We start from the raw sequence: 12616 nt of genomic DNA, 5'->3' as shown, positions 1-12616 counted from the left end.
CACAGCAGCAACTGACAGGGATGGGATTCTAACCAAGGCTGGATTTGTACCAACATCCTCAAACTCCAAACCAGCAGTCTTTCCACAGCACTGCAATGCCTACTCTATCCCCTCATTTGACACAGGAGGCCCAGGGATTTTAAATGACTTACTCAAAGACATAAGTGAAGAAAAATTGTGAAGTTGGGATTTAAACCCAGGTCCTCTGACTCCAAATCCTGTGATCTCTCCACTTCACTATGCTTTTGTGATTATATTTTATTTGAAAAATTTATGAATTTATTGTATATATAATATAATCAAGATATGGGGATGTAAAATATGGGAATTGTCTATCCTGCAAAAGGCATCCCTTGCAAATAATAATTAAGGTTATGCATGGCAGGGACTTAAACATATTTTAATCAAGTTACCAGAGTAAGAATAAGTAAAGTGTATCATACATGGGCAGATATGCCTCAGAATTTGTCATGTATTAGTAACCATCACATAATTGGCCCCTGTCCATTGTGCTAGAATATAACACATTAGCAAAGAAGTACAGTGTACTCAGCATCAGACAGGTGCCTCAGAAGGCTATCAGGCTTTTGCCAATGGTCTATGACAGTGGTCCCTAATTAGTGATTTGGCAACAATTGTCTGAAATAATTGTCCAAGAAGTTCATGCTAAAAATACCTTAATGGCATCTTACGGTGTAAATAATTGCCCGATTGTGTTATAAATATGTTATGAGTAGTATGCTAATTTCCCTGGGTGGGTAACAACATACTGTTGTTGTTGTTGTTGTTGCTGTTGTTGTTGTTGTTGTTGTCATCATCATCATCGTCATCATCATCAAAATGGATTCCAGAAACAAAAAACAAAAACCAAAAACATTGGGAACCACTGATCTTTGGAATAATCTCAAATTTATTTAATCTTCCCCTGCTTAACAACTTTCAAAAATCCTTCAGCGCTTCCAGGATAGGTTAGATTCCTTAGCATGACTTTCAGTATCTTTCACAATCTGACTCCTACCTAAGGGAACCACAAGATAGCAAAGGGTATTGTGATATAGAAGAAAACACTGCACTGGGACCCAGAAGGCCACTATATTTTTTCCCTAACTATGCCACTAAACATATGTGTGACTTTGGGCAAATCATATCCACTTTTCAGGGTTAAATTACCTCATCATTAAGCAAAGGGACTTGACAAGATGGTTTCTAAGCTCTAACATTCCATGAGATTACAATTCTATCTTCAAGCTTTCTCTTTCCCTATTCTGTTAAGCTATTTACTTACATCAAACTGATGTTTCATGTTCCTTACATGCTCTTTCCTTGTCTTTCCTTCCATTATTAATAGTGGCTAGTGACAAGTGCAATACTGTCTGTCTTATGCAGAAAGGTGCAGTAAAGACAGGCACATTCTAAAAGAAAAATGATCAGCAGCAGCTGAGGTGTGAAGTTTGCAGTAATGGAGTTGATGTCTATGAATTCTAAGCCATGAGTAATTTTAACCAGTGATAGTGCAGTCCAAAAATAAACTGTGATATGTTGCAGACAAGGAAAGGCCTAGCAGATGTGGGCTTGCCAGAACAGGTAGGCATAAACAATGGTAACCTTGCTGAAAGGAGACAATCACCAACAGGACACAGTGAGGGAAATGGTGACTGGACTCTGGAAAATCCATGTAATCTCAAGAAATGATATTTGTGTATTAGCTTTACAAGGCAGAAGCATATACAGCAATATGAATGGTATGCTCAAAACTGCAGAAAAGACTAGAGAAGAAATAAAGTTTTTTCAAGTGATTTTTATTGGGCATAATTTATTCTAGAGGCTTTTTTCCATCCTGCTTGTCCTTTATTGGTCATCTTTCTAAAATGTGATGTTTTAACTGAACACTGAATTTGGTGGTAGTATCACCAGGGCAGAGTAGAGCGGGATTATCATCTCCCTAATTCTGGACATAAATCTAATATTCTTTGAGCCTCAAGCCAGAATATCAATAGGATACTGGTGTGTAGGATTAATTGCAGGGTCAGAGATATGTGTGTTGGTAAAGATGGTAAGGTACATGTTTAAAAAAACCCAGTTTATGCTGGGAAAACTGGAAAAGAGTATGGCAGAAACTAGGCATAGACCCAAATCTCACACCATATACCAAAATAAAGTCAAAATGGGTTCAGGACTTAGATATAAAGGCTGATGCCATAAGTAAACTGGGAGAACAAGGAATAGTTTACCTATCAGATCTATGGAGAACAGAAGAATTCATGACCAAACAGGAGATAGAGAACATTATGAAAAGCAAAATGGATAATTTTGATTACATTAAATTGAAAAGTTTTTGCACAAACAAAGCCAATGCAACTAAGATTAGAAGGAAGGTAGAAAATTGGGAAAGAATTTTTACAACCAGTCTTTCTGATAAAGGCCTCATTTCTAAAATATATAGAGAATTAAGACAAATTTATAAGAACACAAGCCATTCCCCAATTGATAAATGGTCAAAGGATATGAACAGACAGTTCTCAGATGAAGAAATTAAAGCCATCTATAGTCATATGAAAAAATGCTCTAAATTGTTATTGATTAGAGAAATGCAAATCAAAACAACTCTGAGGTACCACATCACACCTATCAGATTGGCCAACATGACAAAACAGGAAAATGATAAATGTTGGAGAGGATGTGGGAAAATTGGAATGCTAATACATTGTTGGTGGAGTTGTGAAATGATCCAACCATTTTGGAGAACAATTTGGAACTATGCCCAAAGGGCTACAAAAATGTGCATACCCTTTGATCCAGCAATAGCACTTCTAGGGCTATATCCCAAAGAGATCAAACAAATGGGAAAAGGACCCACATGTACAAAAATATTCATAGCAGCTCTTTTTGTGGTGGCAAAGAATTGGAAATTGAGAGGATGCCCATCAATTGGGGAATGGCTGAGCAAGTTGTGGTATATGAATGTAATGGAATACTATTGTTCTATAAGAAATGATGAACAGGCTGACTTCAGAAAAACCTGGGAAGACTTATATGGTCTGATGCTGAGTGAAGTGAGCAGAACCAAGAGGACTTTGTATACAATAGCAACCACGTTATGCAATGACTAAGAATGTTAAACTGAACCCTTCTCAGCATTACGAGGATCTAAGCCATCTCCAGAGGCCTCGGGATGGAAAATGCTGTCCACATCCAAAAAAGAACTATGGAAGTCGAATGCTCTCACTTATTTTTACCTTGTTGATTTTGTTTCATCTTTCTGATGGTTCCTCCTATTGGTTTTAATTTTTACTTACAACTTCACTAATGTGAAAATATGTTTAATGGCTATGTAAATGTAAAGCCTATGTCAGATTGTGAGCCGTCTGGGGGGGGGGAGAAAAAGGGAGAAAAAATTTTCAACTCAAAAGCATATGGAAAAAAAAATTAAAAAAATAAAATAAAATAAAATGAAAAAAAAACCAGTTTATTCCACAGAAATGGAACAAAGACAGTCATGATTGACACTTCTCTATAGAACAGATACTTATTCAAGGTAACTGAGCATACCCCCATTAGAGTCTGTGGTATGTATCGTAGAAGATAGATAGATAGATAGATAGATAGATAGATAGATAGATAGATAGATAGATAGATGATAGATAGATAGATAGATAGCTGAATGAATAAATAAAGAATGCATTAGACTGTTGGGATATAAAGCTTTTACCTTTATGCCACCTGAGAGGTACTCAAAAATGAAAAACAGAGCCATGTTAATACATTAAGTATGCTGGAACATTGAACACAAAGGCTATCTCTTTCCTTGTCTATATCTATACATTAGATAGAAATAGATATAGTAGATATAGATTCATCTATAGGTATAGCTAGATATGGATATGTATTACACACACACAGATATAGATATATCTGGAGAAAGAAAGATACAGAGAGAGGGACATAGACAGAGACAGAGAGATAATCCAAATATTCATAGTATATTTTGTCCAACCTGGTGATGGACATTATAAAGCTCCAGGTTGTGGGAGAATATTGCTACCAAAGGAGTCATATCATAGACACTGTTCAAACAAAATAATAGTGTGAAGCAAATGAGGCAAAGAGTACCCAAGAATAGATCAGGTTATCAAGATAAGCACTATCCAGCAAATGGTCATCTTACTGAAATGGGTTCAGTGTCTGGGCCATCATTATGGAAAGATATTTCAGAATTGCCAAGAAAACCTTATTATGATATAGAGGAAGATGTATACTAGTGTAAGGCTAGGATTATAGACAAAAGATATTTCCAGAAATATAATGAGGAATCTGATGAAATATTTGCCCTAGTCAACAAAGATAACCTACCACAGCAGATGGAGAAATACATATAAAATCAAGATATTGTTGACAGTAGAGTTTGGGTAGTAGAAACAGCACTGAACATGGAGACAAATTAACTAGCCTCCCCCAATAGCTACAGAAGAGTCCCTGAAGCAGTTGCTAACATTTAATTGTTGAAAAATAAACCACAAGGTATTAGTCTGGTTTTCACAGCCAACAAGTCAAGTGCTCAGGGTGGCCACTGAAGAGCTTTATGAATTGGAAGGAAGAATGAGGTTGCCTTGAAAGCATCCAGAACAAAAGCCAAGTTTATAGGATCAAACTAGTGAATCAAACTGCTTTCCTGTATGCTGAGAGAAAATGGCAGGAAGTGATTGAGTCTACTCCCTGGCAGGAAAATCTTAGAGATGAGGGGCAACCCAGAAAAACATCAATAACTTGTTCGATTTCCTAAATTTGGTGTCAAAGAACTTAGTTGTTGTTGTTTTATAATGCTGAAATCAGTGTAGGGCAGATCTCAATGTGATGAAACTCTCTTCCTCCTGGCAACCCCACAGAATACATGGCATATAGAGTCGTGGTCTTTTGTCATTGATAGAAATGGAAGAAAGTCATGTCATTGGTACAGATAAATCATCAAGGAAAGGTTGGCCAGTTTTATTTTCTAGCTCCTCATGGTGTTAAAGAGGCTAAGGTCTAAGTTTTTTCTATTCATATGATCTGAATAGTTATGGTCCTTTTCATGGTTATAAACTAAACCTCAAATGCTGGCCAACCATCCCCCAGATGTGTATTCTCCATTACAAAGGCAACCATATAAAGGAATGTGGCTGATGATTTAGTTCTAATTCACTCTTTTTTGTTTGGTTCCTCAGGGTTATAGTTTCATCACAGTTGAGAGCTCCTGGTAAAGAACTTTCTCTTCCAATGTAGTTTAGCACTTGCTTTGCAACCTATAATCTTAAAAAGTTGCTTGAAACATTGAGAAGTTATGTGACTAAACAGCTACTACGTATGTATCAAAGGCAAAGCTTGAGCCCAGATCTCCCTAACTCTGAAGCCAACTTTCTCATAACTATACCACAATGCCTTTCAACAAGTCAAGGCCTTCAAGGTTCTTGCAAACTGCACAAGTCCCTATGCAATTGGCCACACCCAGAAGAAGATCTAAATACCTAGAACCAAGGCAGTTAAACCTGAAAGGAACCTGAGAGATTACCTAGCCTAAGCCCTTGGAAAAATCTCTGGTAGTTTGTGGTTCCCATCACTCTCCAAAGTTTTCTCTCGCCAACCTGGTAGATGGAGTATCATAATTCTGAGGCCTATATCATGAAGGACAAGAGATGAATGAAATGATCATAGGTGTGGAAGAAAAAGGAGAAAGGGAAGAAAGTAGAGGAGGATGGAGAGAGAAAAGAAAGAAAGGACAAAGAGGAGGAAGGGAAGGACAAAGATAAGGAAGGAAGAAATCAAGAGAAAGGAAAAAAGGGAAAAAGGAAGAGAAAGAGAAGAAAGAAAAGAGAGGAAGAGGTAAGAAAAGAGAAGAAGAGCAGTATGGAGAAAGAGACTCAGAGAAGGTTGCCCAGTTGTTTAGTAACAGATCCATCGAAGAAAAGGAAGTCACTCTTGTTTGAAAGATGCCTCTGCTATCTTCTTCTTCTTTGCATCTCTGGTGAGAGCAGGGCAGAAGAGGGGCAATCAAATGACCATGACATGTGAAGTAGGGCCAAACTCAGTTCATCACGCCGCAGAACTATATGTTAACACAGCTGGAAAGCTGAAATCTACATTCCAGATGCTGCCTTCTTTACACTGAAGCACTGTGAAATGTAGAGGAACAGCATGATATAGCTGCAGGCTCCCTGTGGGGAGGACAGAGCAGGATTGACATCTGTGAGCTATGGCTCAGAGACTCATCATTTTTAAGTGGCAAATACTACCATGTAATTCGTTGCACTTGTAGCCAAGAAGTAAGTCAAAAAACCCATCACTTCATTGGACAGGGCTCTCTATTTCTTTCTAATCCCTTAGCCTCTCTAGTTTCTCTGACCATTCTTAAAATATGGCCTCAAAAGCTATATTTTTTTTCTTTAGATATAGCACACCTCTGATCCTTTCTATATTCCTCCTCCTTAAGCAGCATAATCATATTTTCCTCCTTTTTCAGAGGGGTGTTCCAACTTCTGAATCTTTCAGTATGGCAAATTTCCAGTAAGAATACTCTGTACCAATACAGACAGGCAACTCTTCTGCAAAGTATGGTCTCAAAGAGTTATCCTGTGGCACTGAGTTGCTAAGTGATTTGCCCTGGGTCACACAGCAGGTTTTCCTGATTCCAAGACCAGCTTCTATCCATCATGACTTCCTGAATCTTTAACATACTTATTACTGAATTAATTGCCCTGTTACTATATAACTATTGTACCTTACAATCTGGAGGATCTTCTTCTACCAAATGTTCATTGTCAAATCTATGCAAACATCAAAACTTTTCATGATATCAAAGCTAGAGCCAGAAAGAACCTCAGGGACAACTAGTCCAATTGTCCTGCATCACAGATGAAGAAACTGCAGTTCAAAAAGGTTAATTTCATATAGATAGTAACTAACAAGGTCAATATTGAAACTCAGATCCTCTAACTTGAAACCCAGCCCTCTTTCTGACACATACTGTTAATTGCTACCATTCAGGTCTCAGGCCATGGCCATCCCAGCCTAAGAAAAGCATGGAATCACAATGCAGAGTGGTACCATGTTTCAGCAGTCTTCTACCACTGAAAAATCTGATTTCCTTAAGACACATTTGTATTCAGATGAATGAGTTGGGTAGTTTACATTTTGATAATATAAAACTTAAAGAAGGAGAGTTATTTGTGTATATAGTTTTCATTTGCTTTTATGGACTCAGTTGGCTCCAGGGATGGCAAAAATCCATATAAATTTTTAATATATAGCTATTTATTTGGATATTTTTATAGTAAATAATAGGTTAATGTGCCCAAAGAATTCTTCTTCTCCTTCTCCTTCTTCTCCTTCTTCTCTTTCTTCTTCTCCTTCTCCCCCTCAAAAAAACTTGAAGTACCTCCATCTTATCCATCTAAACCCTACCCATCCCCCACAGACCAGATCAAAGTGCGCTTATTTACATATGTGAATATGTAAATTTATATATTTGCATATTTACTGATTTACATACATGCTTATATATTTAACTTTTCCTGCATATTGATCTGGTTATTCCAACTACATTATACTGCTTCTTATGCTTCTTTGTTTTCCCACAGGGTCTTGAATATAGCAGCTGCTTGATGTGAATTTCATAGAATCATAGATTTAGAATGGACCTTAGAAACCCAGTCTGGGCCTTCATTTTAGAAATGAAGGTCCAAAGAGATAATAGGACCTAACAAAGATCACAGTTTGTGAGTGACAGATGTAGAACTCAAATTCAAGCCAATTCACTTCCTCATCCAATGGTCCTTCTATTCAGCTAAGCTACGTGTCTACAATAGTGCAACTGCTTGATTTAATGAGCTTAATTCCACAGCATGTTGGTATTACAAACCACCAAAGAAAACACAGGTTCTGAGAGTGTACCTAAGTAAACAGGAATATCTACGGTAGGGAAAGAATATCATAGTGATTTCTTAAAGACTGCATTTTCAGTCTTCCAAAAACACTATTTTAAAGAAGAAAAAAAATGTATTCTTTCAGAAATGAGGTAAATAGGAACACGGCATAGAGCTCTGTGGATGTTGCTTCTAGATACAAAATCTTTTGCAACAATGGAGGCAAGGAATGAGAACAGAAGAGCTGTGAGGTGTAAGGCATGAGAAATGATGTTTTGTTTACAGTGAAAAGAGGATGAGAAAAATCCCCCCCATTCTCTTGTTTCTGTATAGTCTACTGGCAGAAAGATTTTCAACAGGGTAGAAGCATCCTGATATTACTGGGTCTGGTCACACCTACTACTTCTTTTAGAGATATGACCATCTGTTTTTGATAGTGAGACACAGCTCAATTCAGCCCCTTAATTTCTTGAAATCTAAGGAATCAGTGGCATATAGAACAAAGTTGTTTTCATTTTTTTTCTTCCTTACCAAGTAATTAATCAATGGATATTTGTTTATTAAATACTTACATTGTGCCAGGAACTGTACTAAGCACTGAATACAAAGAAAAAGAAAAAAAAAGCAATCCCTTGCCTTGAGAAGCTTACATTCTAACTAATGAAATAGCACATATGAATAAAAATATTTTAAAATATGAAGTAAATTGAAGGTAACTTTAAAGACAGTTATCTAAAAAACAAGAAAGCCACTGTTATTTTTTGCTTCTAGAATAAAACATAAATTCTTTTATTTGGCTTTTAAAGCCCTTCACAGCCTTGCTCTTCCTTTGCTTCCAGCCTCATTATGCACTGCCCTCTATGGATCCAGAGACAGTGGCTTTCCCTCTCTCTCTGATTCTTACTCCTGTCATTCCGTCACTTGTCTCTAAGCCTAAGCACTGCCTGTACTCCATGCCTGGAAAGCATTCCCTCCTTACCCCTTCTGCAGAGAATATCTACCTTGCTTCAGGACACAATTTTTAAAACTCCCTCTATAGTATGGATTTCTTATGATTTACTGATTCATAGCCCCTTTGGACAATCTCATGAAGCTTAGGGACCCCTCCTCAGCATAATGATTTTAAAGGCATGACATAAAATATATAGATTACAAAGAAAACTAATTATGTAATAATAATAATAATAATAATAATAATAAAAGCTAATATTTTATAGTGTTAATTGAGAACAAGAACTGTTCTAAGTACTTTACGATTATTATCTCATTTGATTATTTGATCACATTTGTTTGTTTGTTTGTTTGTTTGCTTATTTATTGTCTCATTTGATTACAACAATCCCAGTAAGTAGGTATTATTATTATAATTATTTTATGGATGAGAAGTTGAGGCTAACAGAGGTTAAGTGGCTTACCCAGGGTGACACAGCTGATAGACCTACCCTAGTTATACTACCTTATACTTTGAACCTTATTTTGTTTTCTATTCAAGATCACAGATCCCCTGAAATCTATTCACAAAGACAAGACTGATAAGCACTGGTCTGCACAAATCCTTTTCTTACTGTCCCCAAATCTTAGGGCTTTCCCTACCTACCGTGTACTTATTCTCTTTACTCTAACATCTTCCAAGCCAGAACATGTGTATTACCTAACCTTCCCTTTTGCTTTGAATTGAATCCTCCTGTATGTGTTTTCTTGAGAGAAGAAACTTTCTTCCTTTCATATTTCTAACCCCAGCATTTATTAGCACAGTGTTTATTTTTTATTAGTAAGTATTTTATATTATATGTATATTTAACTTATTTTATTAAAGTATTAATTATTAAACTACATTAGTAAATGCTATTACCATATCTATTTAAATCATATTTATTTAAATAAATTATACTTATTCTGTTTATAATTATATGTAGATTCTGTCTTCTCAGAAGAATATAAGCACCTTGAGGATAAGGATTATTTTGTTTGTTGTAATTATATCCCTAGCACCTTGCCCAGTGCCTACCACATAGCCCCACACACTTAATAAATGCTTGTCAACTCACTAATTAATTCCTCACTGTAGTGAAAGAGATCCACTGCAGAATGCAAATGAAAGAGGAATTCATTATAGATGGATGATTCCCCTATTTGTAGATGATGTGTAGATGAGATTTCTAAATCAGATCCATATTCCCTCAAAAGAGTTTAGCCTAACAACCACAGTGGAAAAACCGAGTACCTTGGATATAGACTATGACACATAATTTAGATAGAAACCTATAGAGATGGTACATCAAGAGCTGGCTAAATTGTTTTTGGGAAATGATACAGTGCTATTAATGATTTTAAGTTTTTCCCTGGAACAAAAGTTTTTCTTTTTCTTTAATAATAATGGTCTTCTTTTGCTGCTATATAGTTGCAAGTCATGGAATTCCACAACCTCCCCAAGAATTAAAGTTGTGGTTTACTCAAAGGGCAATGAAGAAGGGCATGAAAGGCATGAGTAGATTGCAACATACAATCAACTAAGAATTTTACAACAGAAAATGCATAAAGGATGTCAAAAGAGCAATATATAATCAGAAAAGAAGGTGAGCCAATTTTATGGTAAGAATGAGGGTGGGCTCCACTGGTATCTATGCAACATTAAGAGTTGTAGAGGAAGACTACTCTCCCCTTCACCCATACCCCATTGGATAAATAAGAGCACATGAACAAGAACCACATAGGAAGATAGGGAATGAATGGGGTAGGAACTTCATTATTTGAAGGAATAGTCACAAAGATGGATCTCATTGAAGTAATGAAACAAGAAACCCTAGTGTGTTTTAAAGATGACTTCGCAGGACTTGCACATACAACTCCCCTGATCACATCCCAGAGTTTCTTGATGCCTCTGTCATATGCAGATTCTTGAATCTTGGCTTGTTTGGACTATAGGTGTAACCTGGCAATGGTATTTCTTACATTCCAGATTGCTTAAGAAAAGACTGCTCTAAGACCAATTTCTAGACTTCCCTAGTAAAGATATAGGGTTGACTGTGACTTTGGTCACTGAGTAGTTCACCTCTAAGACTTCATGCCAGGGAGATTCAACTTCCATTGCCAGGAAAATTGATACATTTTAAATTGACAGCAGCTATTTGTCCAGATAGAAACACAGTCCCTAGCTTTTTTTTTGGGGGGGGAGGCAATTAGGGTTAAGTGACTTGCCCAGGGTCACACAGCTAGGACGTGTCATGTGTCTGAGATTGGATTTGAACTCATGTGCTCCTGACTTCAAGGCCAGAGCTCTATCCACTGAGCCACCTAGCTGCCCCACACTCCCTAGCTTCTAAGCAAGGCTGTAGGCAGTTTTTTCATAGTTCAGTTTTAGGAACAGTGGGAATCATGGAATTTTAGATCTAGAAGTGGCCTTGGCACTTGTCCATCCTCCTCTTTAAACCAGGGGTTATTAAACTAGGATCTGTGAACATATGCAGATATATAAACAACTATTTCAATATTGCTTTCCTTGGTATATATTTTCTATATATTTTATTTAATTCATTTAAAAATACAGTTTTTGAAAAGTGATTCATTGGTTTCACCAAACTAGCAAAGGACCTTTGAATAAAAAAGGCTAAGAAACTCTGCTCTCTGATATCCCCAACATACCCTCCTGCTCCAGAGAGTAAAATTTCATTAAAATGGAAATGGCATAGAAGAGTGATATGAAAAGCTAAATTTCATATTGGCGAAGATAATACTCTGCTACTGTTAGTCTTCTTTCCCAGAAGCAAGAGCTTGGACACTGTGGTTGTTGTAATGGTGATTGTGGTTATGGTTACTGCTTCAGCTACTGCTGTTGCTATTGTTGTTTGTAGGGTTTTTTTTTTAATAGGGAGAAAAGAGAATGTCAAAGAGGAAGGGCTTTCCAATGGAGTCTCTAGGGACCAAAAAGGCAGTTCCCTTTTTAGGATTTTATTTTTCCTTCTGAATATGCAGCTATACATAATAGAATGAACTATTCTATAGTAAGAAGGTGTCAGTTTTGAAACGTGGGTCTGCTACTTACTCCTTTTTTTTTTAATATAAATTTATTTTTAGTTTTCAACATTTACTTCCACAAGTTTTTGAGTTTCAAATTTTTGCCCCATCTCACCCCTCCCCCACCCCAAGATGGCATGCATTCTGAATATCCCTTCCCCTAGTCTGTCCTCTCTTCTATCTCTCCTCCCCTTCTCTTAGCCCCTTCCACTTCTATTTTCCTATAGGGCAGGATAGACTTCTATACCCCATCTCCTATATTTCTTATTTCCCAGTAGCATGTGAAAATATTTTTTTAAACATATGTTTTTAAAACTTTAGGTTTCAAATTTTCTTTCTTCCTCCCTCCCCACCCACCCTCATTGAAAAGGCAAACAACTCAATACAGGTTATATGTGCAGTTATGCAAAACACTTTCATAGTAGACATGTTGTGAAAAACTAACTCTATTTCCCTTAATCCTATCCTGTCCTCCCATTTATTCTATTCTTTCTTTTGACCCTGTCCCTCCTCAGAAGTATTTACTTCTGATTACCCCCTTTCCCAATCTGCCCTCCTCTCTATCATACCCCTGCTCTCTTGTCCTCTTCTCCCCCTATTTTCCTGTAGGGTAAGACAGATTTCCATACCCAATTGAATGTGTGTTATTCCCTCCTTAAGCCAAATCCTATGAGAATAAGATTCACTCATTCCCTCTCACCTTCCCC

Source organism: Phascolarctos cinereus, unplaced genomic scaffold (genome assembly GCF_003287225.1).
Source record: "Phascolarctos cinereus isolate Bilbo 61053 unplaced genomic scaffold, phaCin_HiC Scaffold_2;HRSCAF=192, whole genome shotgun sequence".
Taxonomy (NCBI): domain Eukaryota; kingdom Metazoa; phylum Chordata; class Mammalia; order Diprotodontia; family Phascolarctidae; genus Phascolarctos; species Phascolarctos cinereus.
This window is presented reverse-complemented; position numbering follows the sequence as displayed.